At 48.5% G+C, this 10,356-nt stretch overlaps 1 long non-coding RNA gene across 1 annotated transcript; it reads left to right on the plus strand.

Annotated features, from left to right (window-relative positions):
* Window positions 1-10: 10 nt before the first annotated feature.
* On the plus strand, window positions 11-10,128 carry LOC139186498 (uncharacterized). The gene is made up of 2 exons (XR_011570082.1): window positions 11-2,130; window positions 9,009-10,128. It is a non-coding gene; the product is annotated as an uncharacterized lncRNA (long non-coding RNA).
* Window positions 10,129-10,356: the final 228 nt, after the last annotated feature.

Genomic DNA, 10,356 nt, shown 5'->3' on the forward strand with positions numbered 1-10,356 from the left:
GGGGCGCAGGCTGAGGCCAGGGCGGCCCCGCTGCCATCCACACTGTCCCGTCTCAGGCCTGGGGTGGCTGTGACATGCATCCTTTGACAGGAGTCTTGTTCTGTGCTGCTCTCCAGCGGGCGTCCCCCCCGGCCAGTGGGCCTGGCATCCCCCGGGGTGTGGACTGTGACGTCATCCAGAAGCCGCGTCCTCAGGGGGCTCAGGCTCAGCTGCCGGGTTGGCACTGAGCATGGGGCAGGGGGGCTGAAGGGGATGCCTCTCCATGGCCCACCTGCCCAGGCTCCTCGAGGGTCCTGAATGTGAGTGTGCGCTGCTGTGAAGAGTGTGTGTGTGTCTGTGTGGTGCCAAGCACTCACGCAGAAGCTGTGTCCTGAGCCGTGTGTGTGTGTGTCTGTGTGGTGCCAAGTGCTCATGCAGAAGCTGTGTCCTGAGTCGTGTGTGTGTGTCTGAATGTGAGTGTACACTGTGAAGAGTGTGTGTGTCTGTGTGGTGCCAAGCGCTCACGCAGAAGCTGTGTCCTGAGCCGTGTGTGTATGTGTGTCTGAATGTGAGTGTGCACTGCTGTGAAGAGTGTGTGTCTGTGTGTGACATCTGTGTGGTGCCAAGCGCTCGCACAGAATCTGTGTCCTGAGCCGCACGCGTGTGTGTGAGTGACGTCTGTGTGGTGCCGAGTGCTCACACAGAAGCTCTGTGCTGAGCCCACTGGATGTATCGCTGCCTGAGCCGTTGGCCTCCAAGCAATGTCCACCCGGCCACAGCCCTGGATCCACCCTCTGGCGGCCCAGCCCCCATGGGCTCACGGGGTGCTGGCCGAGCCGGGCACAGGGCTCTGTGGGCCCCAGGCCCACAGCTGCTCCTGTGGTGAATGTACAGTTCTCGAAATAAGCTGAACCTCATGTGTTCCACTTGAAATAAAGGGTTTTCCAGGGTTTCAGCTCCTCTGATTCTTCTTGGTGAGCATCAGCTCTGTCCCTCCACCCCCAGCGCCCACATTGGGCACCTGATGTTCCCGTTCACCAAAGTTGAAACAAAAACCTGCCCCCGTGGTTGGTGCGTGATGGCAGGATTAAAGTCCTGTCAGTGCCTCTTGGGGAGACAGCAGCAGCAGGACACACACAGGCCCCGCTGGGCACTCCTGGTGTGCCCTGTCCGGGGTAGGCCTGTGGAGGTCCAGGCTTTTCTGGGGTCCAGCAGAGCAGAGCACCCTCTGGACTGTGACATCTGTGGGCTCATCACTTCCAGGGCCGAGTGGTCTGGAGCAGGTACTGACCTCCAGCTGCAGTGTGTCTAGTGAGGATCTGGTTTTAATCAAGGACCAGGAGAAGGGGGTCACAGCCCGGACAAAGACCAGACCAACCCCTCCTAGGGCTGCAAGGGTCCAGAGCGGCGTGACTGCTGCATAAGCCCACTTGTCAGGCATACAGGGACGGAGCCCTGACCCCTGAGTGGGAAGGACCAGGAGAGAGAGACAGGTGTGAAACCTGAGAAGACTTGAGCCTGCAGGACAGATACGGGGAGTCTGCATCCTTCCCCGGGGGGCCTGACTAGGTGGGGGGTCACCACATCCCCAACTCCAGAGGGCTGGGGGCAGGCCATCAGAACACAGATGCTGAAAACCGGAGCCAACTGCCCTCTGCCCAGTGGGTTCACCGAAGTGTCAACCTTGAGGTGGGGGACAGAGGTCTGTGTCTGGGCACGGCAGGAAAAGACAGTGGGGAGATGCTTTCCCCAGACAAAAAGCCACCTCAGGACTGAAGCCTGAGGATCTGCTTGACAAGGAAATGAAAACCTGCTCCCCCCATCCTGCACCCCCACCTTGGCAGGCCTCCCAGCCCCTTCCTTCCACGATAGCAGCTTAGCTACTGTGCGGACTCCGGAGGCCAGGGATCAAAAATGCACGAAGGCCAAAGTGAAAATTGATTTGGTCCATTTATAGGTCGGTGATCTCAGGTCTGAAAAAGTAAACAACTGGCCGTCTCCCAAGAGAGTCCCAAATAAGTCATGGAACGTTTTTGAGCTGAGCAGACTATGCAAGTCATTCACTGTCTTTGTGATAATAAAGCAGGCTCTTGCTTTTTCAAAAATAGCCACACAATGCACATCCCAGCACGTCGTGGGTGATGCACACAGGTAAGAGGTTCCCACCCACGTGTCCTGCCCCACTGGTCCCACGCTCACCTTCCCGCGCTCAGAATAGCCACCCCATCTGCATGACAAGACCCCACGGCATCCAGCTTGCACTCCTGCACACATGCGTGAACAAGCCTGACACTGCAGACCCAACGGCAGCAACATGCGAATGTGCTTCGTTTTAGGGTGCTTCTCAGAAGCGTATTTTAATAAGGAGTTTAAGAGATAAATTGCTGCTTAAATTGAATGGTGGTGGAGAGGCTTGGATTGACAGAAATTAGAAAAAAAAAAATGAATCTTTCTCCCTAACATGAAATGTACCCTCTGAATACTCAGAATCATTCCACTTACTTCTCCTTCATCCTCACAGGGTTAAACATCGAGAAAATAGGAAATATGCCTTGAGCTCTGTGGTCTTAGGTGGCTCACTGAGGGGTTGCCCTCTAGGGTCGGGTTCTGAGAGGCTGTTGTGTGGAGTTGGGAATCTATCTTCTCCACCCTCCTGAAGAGCCGGGACAAGTCTTGAGAGAGAGAAATGGACTGTTTGAAGGGGCAGCCTTGCCAATCCAGAGAACTGCTTGAGTGACAAGCACCCGTGAAGATCAGGGCCCTGTTGGGAGCCAAGTCCTTTAAGAAGCTACACTCTCCAGAAGATAGTTCTGAGAACCCCTAGAAGAGCTCTGGGAAGGACTTCACTCAAAATGCTTCCTAGGGCTTGCCTACTGCTCTTTCCCCACCTCACGTAGGAATGGGTTCCCCAGCCAAGACAGTCTTGAGCTGTTCTTTTCCTAATTGAGGTTCAGTTGATGTATAACTGGATTAGCTTCCCTCTACAACATAATGTATATGTTGTGGGATGATCACAGTAAGTCTAGTTAACATACATAGCATACATAAGTCTAGTTAACATAACAGTCACCATACACAGTTACAGAATACTTTTTCTTGTGATACCTACCCTCCAGTTCAGTTCAGTCGCTCAGTCGTGTCTGACTCTGTGACCCCAGCCTCCCTGTCCATCACCAGCTCCCGGAGTTCACCCAGACTCACGTCCATCGAGTCAATGATGCCATCCAGCCATCTCATCCTCTGTCGTCCCCTTCTCCTCCTGCCCCCAATCCCTCCCAGCATCAGGGTCTTTTCCAATGAGTCAACTCTTTGCATGAGGTGCCCAAAGTACTGGGGTTTCAGCCTCAGCATCAGTCCTTCCAATGAACACCCAGGACTGGTCTCCTTTAGGATGTACTGGTTGGATCAGGAGACGAAACTGCAAGGATGCAGTCCAAGGAGCTCTCAAGAGTCTTCTCCAACACCAAGTTTCAAAAGCATCAATTCTTCAGCACTCAGCTTTCTTCTTAGCTTTCAAACAAGCAATGTGGTATTGTTAACTATGGTCACCGTTCTGTGTACTACATCCCCAGGGCTTTTATAACTGGAAATCTACCTTCTGATCTATTTCATGCTCCCCACTACTCCTGACCTCTGGAAACCAGCAGTCTGATGTCTGTTTTGATGACTTCTGTTTTTTAGATTCCACGTGTGTGATACCTCAGTTGGTAAAGAATCTGCCTGTAATGCAGGAGACCCTGGTTCGATTCCTGGGTCAGGAAGATCCCCTGGAGAAGGGATAGGCTACCCACTCCAGTATTCTTGGGCTTCCTTTGGGGCTCAGCTGGTAAAGGATTGGCCTGTAATGTGGGAGACCTGGATTCAATCCCTGCGTTGGGAAGATCTCCTGGAGAAGGGAAAGGCTACCCACTCCAGTATTCTGGCCTGAAGAATTCCAGGGACTGTGTAGTCCATGGGGTCGCAAAGAGTCAGACACAGCTGAGCGACCTTCATTTTGTGTGATTTTACAGTACTTGTCTTTCTCTGTCTGACTTATTTCACTTAGCATGATGTTCTTTAGGTTCATCCATGTTGAAAATGGCAAGATTTAATTCTTTCTTATGGCTGAGTCATATTCCATTACATACATAAACCACATCTTTATCCATTCATCTATTGATGGACATCTAGGTTGCTTTCATATCTTGACTATTGTAAATAATGCTGCTATGAATGTCAGGGTGCATGTATCTTTTCTAATTAATGATTTCATTTCCTTTGGATATAGTCCCCAAAGTGGAATTTCTGCATCATATGGTAGTTCTATTTTCCTTAAAAGGAAACTTCATATTATTTTCCATGGTGAATGCACCAATTTATATTCCCACCAACAGGGCCCAAAAGTTCCCCTTCTCCACATCCTCGCCAGTACTTAACTCTTGGCTTTTGATGATAGCCTTTCTGACAAGTGTGAGATGATATCTCATTGTAGTTTTGATTTGCATTTTCCTGATGGTGAGTGATATTGAGCATCTTTTTCTGTGTCGGTTGGGTGTCTGTATCTCTTTGGCAAAATGTCTATTCAGATCCTCTGCCCATTTTTAATCAGATTGCTTGTTTTTTTGCTATTGAGCTGTATGAATTCTTTATAAAATTTGGATATTAGCCCCTTATCAGATATATGATTTTTAAATACTTCCTTCCCTTCAGTAGGCTGCCGTTTTGTTTTGTGGATGGTTTGCTTTCCTCTGCAGGGCAAGAACGTTTTAAATTGTGACTATTCTGCCAAATTTCCCTACAACTCCACTGGCAGTCAGGTGCCAGCTTCCTGAGCTCTCACCAACACAGCGCTGGCTAGGCTGTTTGCTCTGCCATTCTAACAGGTAAAAATGATAACTGATGATTTCACTAGGCACCGATCTCATTCATCTTGTATGTGCATGTCTAGGAGTATTTCCTTTTCTGTGAAACATCTGTTCATGTCCCTTGACAATTTGTCTATCAGATTATGGTCATTTTCTTGCTGATTTTTAGGAAACTTTTATATATCAAGGAAATTAGCTATTGTGACAGAATATGTGGCAAATTTCCCCCATTTTATCAATATTACTACATTTTTACTTTACAGTACTTTTTCAATACACAATTTTACTATTTTAATGTATTCAGATAAATCCAATTTCTCTCTCTCTCTTTTTGTGGCTATACTGCATGGCTTATGGGGTCTTAGTTCCTTGACCAGGGATTGAACCTGGCAGTGAAAGCACCAAGTCTTAACCACTGGACCGCCAGGGAATTCCCTAAATTTGTCTAATTTATGACAGTTTTTGTACAATTTATCTTGCTTGTTGAATTCTGGGTTTTGTGTCATCATTAGAAAGGGTCCCCCACTGAGAGAGTTTTAAAAGTTAACAAAACAGGTTTTTTTTAAGATATAGTTTTCATTTTTATATTACTTTCAGTATCCCTGCACATGCTTTTGAATACTCTCAAGGAAAACAAATCATTGTTTCGGGGTGGATTTGATTTTTAGAACAATTTCATAATCATTGGAAAGCAAATGGATAATATCATTTTGGGGATAAAATCAAGGGTGGCAATAAAGTCATGAGGTGATTCCCTAAAGGAATTTTCAGAAAGTGTCCAGAATCATCACAGGTCAGTAATATAAATACCACATCTCCCAAGGTAAGCACTGTGAGAAGCCACACTTGGGTGTGCAATTTCTGGTAAAGCTGTTTTTAAATGTCTTGTTTGGAGACCATGAACTGTGAAGAGGGTTCTTCCTCATAGAGGAAACTCTGTTTTCTACCCCTCCACTCCCCTCGATCTGCTGTCAGCGCCTCACGCTGAAACCAGACGGGTGGGCCTTTTCCCACCAGACAGTTCTCTGAGCCCAGCTGGGTGTCCTGCAATTCAACTCCATCTGACACCATCCACCCAGAGATGGAGACAGCGCCAGACCTCGCAGCTAAGGGTTCAGTCCTACACGATCGCCCGCCCTCCAGAGGCCCTTCTCAAGTCCAGGTACTTGGGATCGGACCTGTGCTTCCAATCGACCAGCTCTAAGTCAGAGGTCCCCGCAACGCCCCCCTCAGATTCTGTAGTTCACTAGAGAGGCTCACAGAATTCAGGAGAACAGTTTACTCCTTATTGCCAGTTCATCACACAGGATACAAACCAACAGGCAGATGGAAGGGACAGGAAGGGAGAGCATAGGGGAGGGTGTGGAGCACCCACACTCCCCGGGCATACCACCCTCCTGGCACCTTATCACCCTGGGAGCTCTCCGAACCCCGTACTCTGCAGATTTTTATGGAGGCCTCATTATATAGGTTTGGTTGACTAAGTCACTGATTTCCAGCCTCCATCGCCACCCCAGAGGTTGGGCCTAAAAGAGGCAGACTCCTTGAGCACTCTAATCACTTGGTTGGTTGCCCCAGCAACCAGCCACCACCCCAGTGGTTACCTGGAGGCTTGCCAAAAATCACCTCATTAACCCAAGTTCAAGTATGATTGAAGGGGCTAACAGGACTGAGGATAAGAGACCAAATACAACAAAAGATGCTCCCGCTGCTCTTATGTTTACAAACTCCCCAGAGTTTGGGCACCTATGAGCCAGGAACAGGACAAAGACCAGACATATATTTTGTTCTATAAATCATGACATCACAGTCCTGGAAAGAAGCTTTAGATGGGCAGGGGTCCAACAGCCCTGTCTTCAATACTGTAAGGGTTGGGACTCCATGCTTTCATTGCCCAGGGTGCAAGTTCAATCCCTGGGTAGGGAACTAGGAGCCGGCAAGCCAAATGGCACAGTCTAAAAAAAGTAAATAAAACAACTTGAAAGGTTTATCAGAGCCTGGCCCTGCCGGCGTGGCTCCAGAGGCCAGAATTCAGACTCATAGAGAAGCTGGTAATGGGGAAAGATGTCCTGAAAGAAGATGGCTCTTGATTCAAGGGCCAGCATTCAAGGGTACCCGAAAAGGCCTCCCTGCTGGGGGGTGAGAGGTCAGCATCGGTTGCCTCCCTGGCTGCTTCATACTTCCCACTTCCTTGGATTCACCTTGAAAATTATGTTGAGTGTGTGGCCAGATAAGCAAACCACATGCTGCGTCCCTCAGTTCTGAGCTATAATAACAACCATGGCCTGTGTTGATGGAGGGCTTACTGGGTGTCAGGCATGAAGTCAGCAGTCCATCATGTAGCTCAGAGGCCGGGATGTCTGAGCTGAAGGTCAGTGACAGGAGATGAAGGGGGTCCCTTGCACCCAGGTCCACAGGCTTCCAAACCCCAAACTGGTGTGCCTCCCAAGTTAAGAGTGTCTCCAGATGAATTTTTCATCACATCAGGCCTTGAATGTAGCTATTTATCAAAAGTGGGTTTCCTTGCTGGAGAATCAGTCATTACAATACTCATGAGCATGGACTATTTAGAAAAATAATCAAAAGAAATTTTTAAAAATTAGCTCCAGGACTTCCTTCGTGGTCCAATGGTTAAGAATCCACTTGCCAATGCAGGGGACTCGGGTTCAATCCCTGGTCTGGGAAGATTCCACATGCAGTGGAGCAAATAAGCATGTGAGCCACAACTGCTGAGCCCTTGCTCTGCAACTACCAAGTCTGCACCACAACGAGAGGGGCCACGACAATAAGAGGCCCGTACACCACAAGTGGAGATGGGCCCCCATTCCACAGTTAGAGAAAGCCTGCACACAGCAGTGACGACCCAGCTCTGTCAAATAAAAAATATTTCTAAAGAATCACATTTAAAAAAAAAGAAAAAAACCAGCTCCAGGCTTGACTGCCTCTGTCACTTTGATAGTCCAGATGTCTTGCTTTGCCGCAGTATTGACTAGTGGATACAAGCTTCTCTTTAAGAGCCTGAGTGCAGTCTGTAAACCTCAGTGTCTGCCCCGGGTGGATGTGGCTAAGAAGCAGACATCTCCAGTTCGGCACCCTCTCTGGAAGCCTCTTTGAAGGTCAGGAGGGCACCAGAGTGGTGCGTTTGTGGCACAGAACACAGGCAGTGGGATGGCTCCAAACATACCTTCCAGGACATGAGGTGATCAGCATATGTAGCTGATGGTTCTCCAGACCCACTGGAAAGCAGCTCCAGATTGAATGGGTTTGCACAGGAAAATGCTGGAGTTCAGGGCCTGCAGATACTTGTTCTACAGCAACAAGGGGAGAGGGGAATGTAAACCAGGGTTTTCAGCTTTCTCTTCCCTTTAGAGAAGAGATTTCAAGTAATTATTTTAAGTGACTCTTCATGCATTTGGAATATTATTTGGCAGTAAAAATGGCATAATCTATAACATGGATGAAGCTTGAAAACATGAGGCCAAGTGAAAGAAGCTAGACACAAGAGATCACATATTGCATGATTCTGTTTACACAAAACGTCCAGAATAAGCAAATCCACAGAGACGGCAAGCAGACTGGGGGTTGCCTAGGGCTCTGGGTGGGGGTGGGGAGAACTGGGAGAAGCTCCTAACTGGGGGGTACAGGGTTTTGCGGGGTTGATGAGAAGGTTCTAAATTTAGATTATGGTGATGGTGATGGTTGCATGACTCTAAAATATTAAACGCTGTTAAACACTACTGAATCAGGCTCTTTAAGGGGGTAACTTACGGAATATAATTATAAAATGGTATAATATACCATATATAAAATCTCAATAGTTCAGCGTGCTGAGTGCCCAGTTGCTCAGTCATGTACAACTCTTTGTGACCCCATGGACTATAGCCCACCAGGCTCCTCTGTCCATGGAATTTTCCAGGCAAGAATACTGGAGTGAGTTGCCATTTCTTTCTCCAGGGGACCTTCCCGACCCAGGGATAGAATTTTAGTCTCTCACGTCTCCTGCATTGGCAGGATGGTTCTTTACCACTGCGCCAAAATAAAGCAGTTTGAAAAATGAAGACTGGAACTCTGGGAAGGCAGCTACCTAGAACAGCACATTTCCCCTAGAAAGTTCCCTTTGTGCTTAACCACATCTTATCATTTTGTTCCAGTCTGAAAGCACAAGGTCCTTTCTTCCTTTTTCAGCTCCTGCTGCTGCTGCTGCTGCTAACTCGCTTCCGTCGTGTCCGACTCTGTGCGACCCCATAGACGGCAGCCCACCAGGCTCCCCCATCCCTGGGATTCTTCAAGCAAGAACACTGGAGAGGGTTGCCATTTCCTTCTCCAATGCGTGAAAGTGAAGTTGTGTCTGACTGTTAGCGACCCCGTGGATTGCAGCCCACCAGGCTCCTCTATCCATGGAATTTTACTGGCAAGAGTACTGGAGTGGGGTGCCATTGCCTTCTCCATATATAGTCACTGCTGCTGCTGCTGCTGCTGCTGCTAAGTCGCTTCAGTCGTATCCGACTCTGTGCCACCCCAGAGACGGCAGCCCACCAGGCTCCCCCATCCCTGGGATTCTCCAGGCAAGAACACTGGAGTGGGTTGCCATTTCCTTCTCCTTTCAGCTCCTAGGCATTAAAAAAAAATTTGATTTCTCTAAGTTTACTTACTTTTAATTTAATAGACATACAACACTGTATTAGTTCAGTGTGTACAACATGGGCTTCCCCAGTGGCTCAGATAGTAAAGAATCTGCCCACAATGCAGGAGACCTGGGTTTGATCCCTGAGTCAGGAAGACCCCCTGGAGAAGGAAATGGCAATCACTCCAGTATTCTTGCCCGGAGAATCCCATGGACAGAGGAGTCTGACGGACTACAGATCACATAGAGTAGGACACGACTAAGAGACTAAACAGCCGTAGAACGGCAGTACAAGGAATGATTCAATACTTGAATATATTGCAAAATGATCACCACATCTCTAGTTACCATCCACCACCTCACATAGTTACAAGATTTTACCCTGGGGTTTCCCTGGTGGTCCAGTGGTTAAGAATCTGCCTTGCAATTCAGGGGACACGGGTTCACTCCCTGGTCCAGGAAGATCCCACATGCCCCAGAGCAACTAAGCTGGTGAGCTGCAGCTACTAAAGCCTGCAAGCTTAGCGCCTGTGTTCAGCAACAAGAGAAGCCACCACACGGAGAAGTCCCCACATGATGACAAAAGAGTAGGCGTGCTCTCTGCAGCTAGAGAAAGCCCTCCACAAAGACAAAGACCCACCACAGCCAAAAGATAAATTAATAAATCTTTTTAAAAACTTATCCTTTTTTTCTTGTGATGACAACTTTAAGATCTACTCTCTTGCGTGGGTGCATGCTCAGTTACTCAGTCGTGTCCAACTCTTTGCAACCCTGTGGACAGTAGCCCACCAGGCTTCTCTGTCCGTGGGATTCTCCAGGCAATAATACTGGAGTGGGTTGCCATGCCCTCCTCCAGGGGCTCTTTCTGACAGGGATGGAACCTGAATCTTTGTGTCTCCTGTACTGGCA

Source organism: Bos indicus, chromosome 13, assembly GCF_029378745.1.
Source record: "Bos indicus isolate NIAB-ARS_2022 breed Sahiwal x Tharparkar chromosome 13, NIAB-ARS_B.indTharparkar_mat_pri_1.0, whole genome shotgun sequence".
Lineage (NCBI taxonomy): Eukaryota > Metazoa > Chordata > Mammalia > Artiodactyla > Bovidae > Bos > Bos indicus.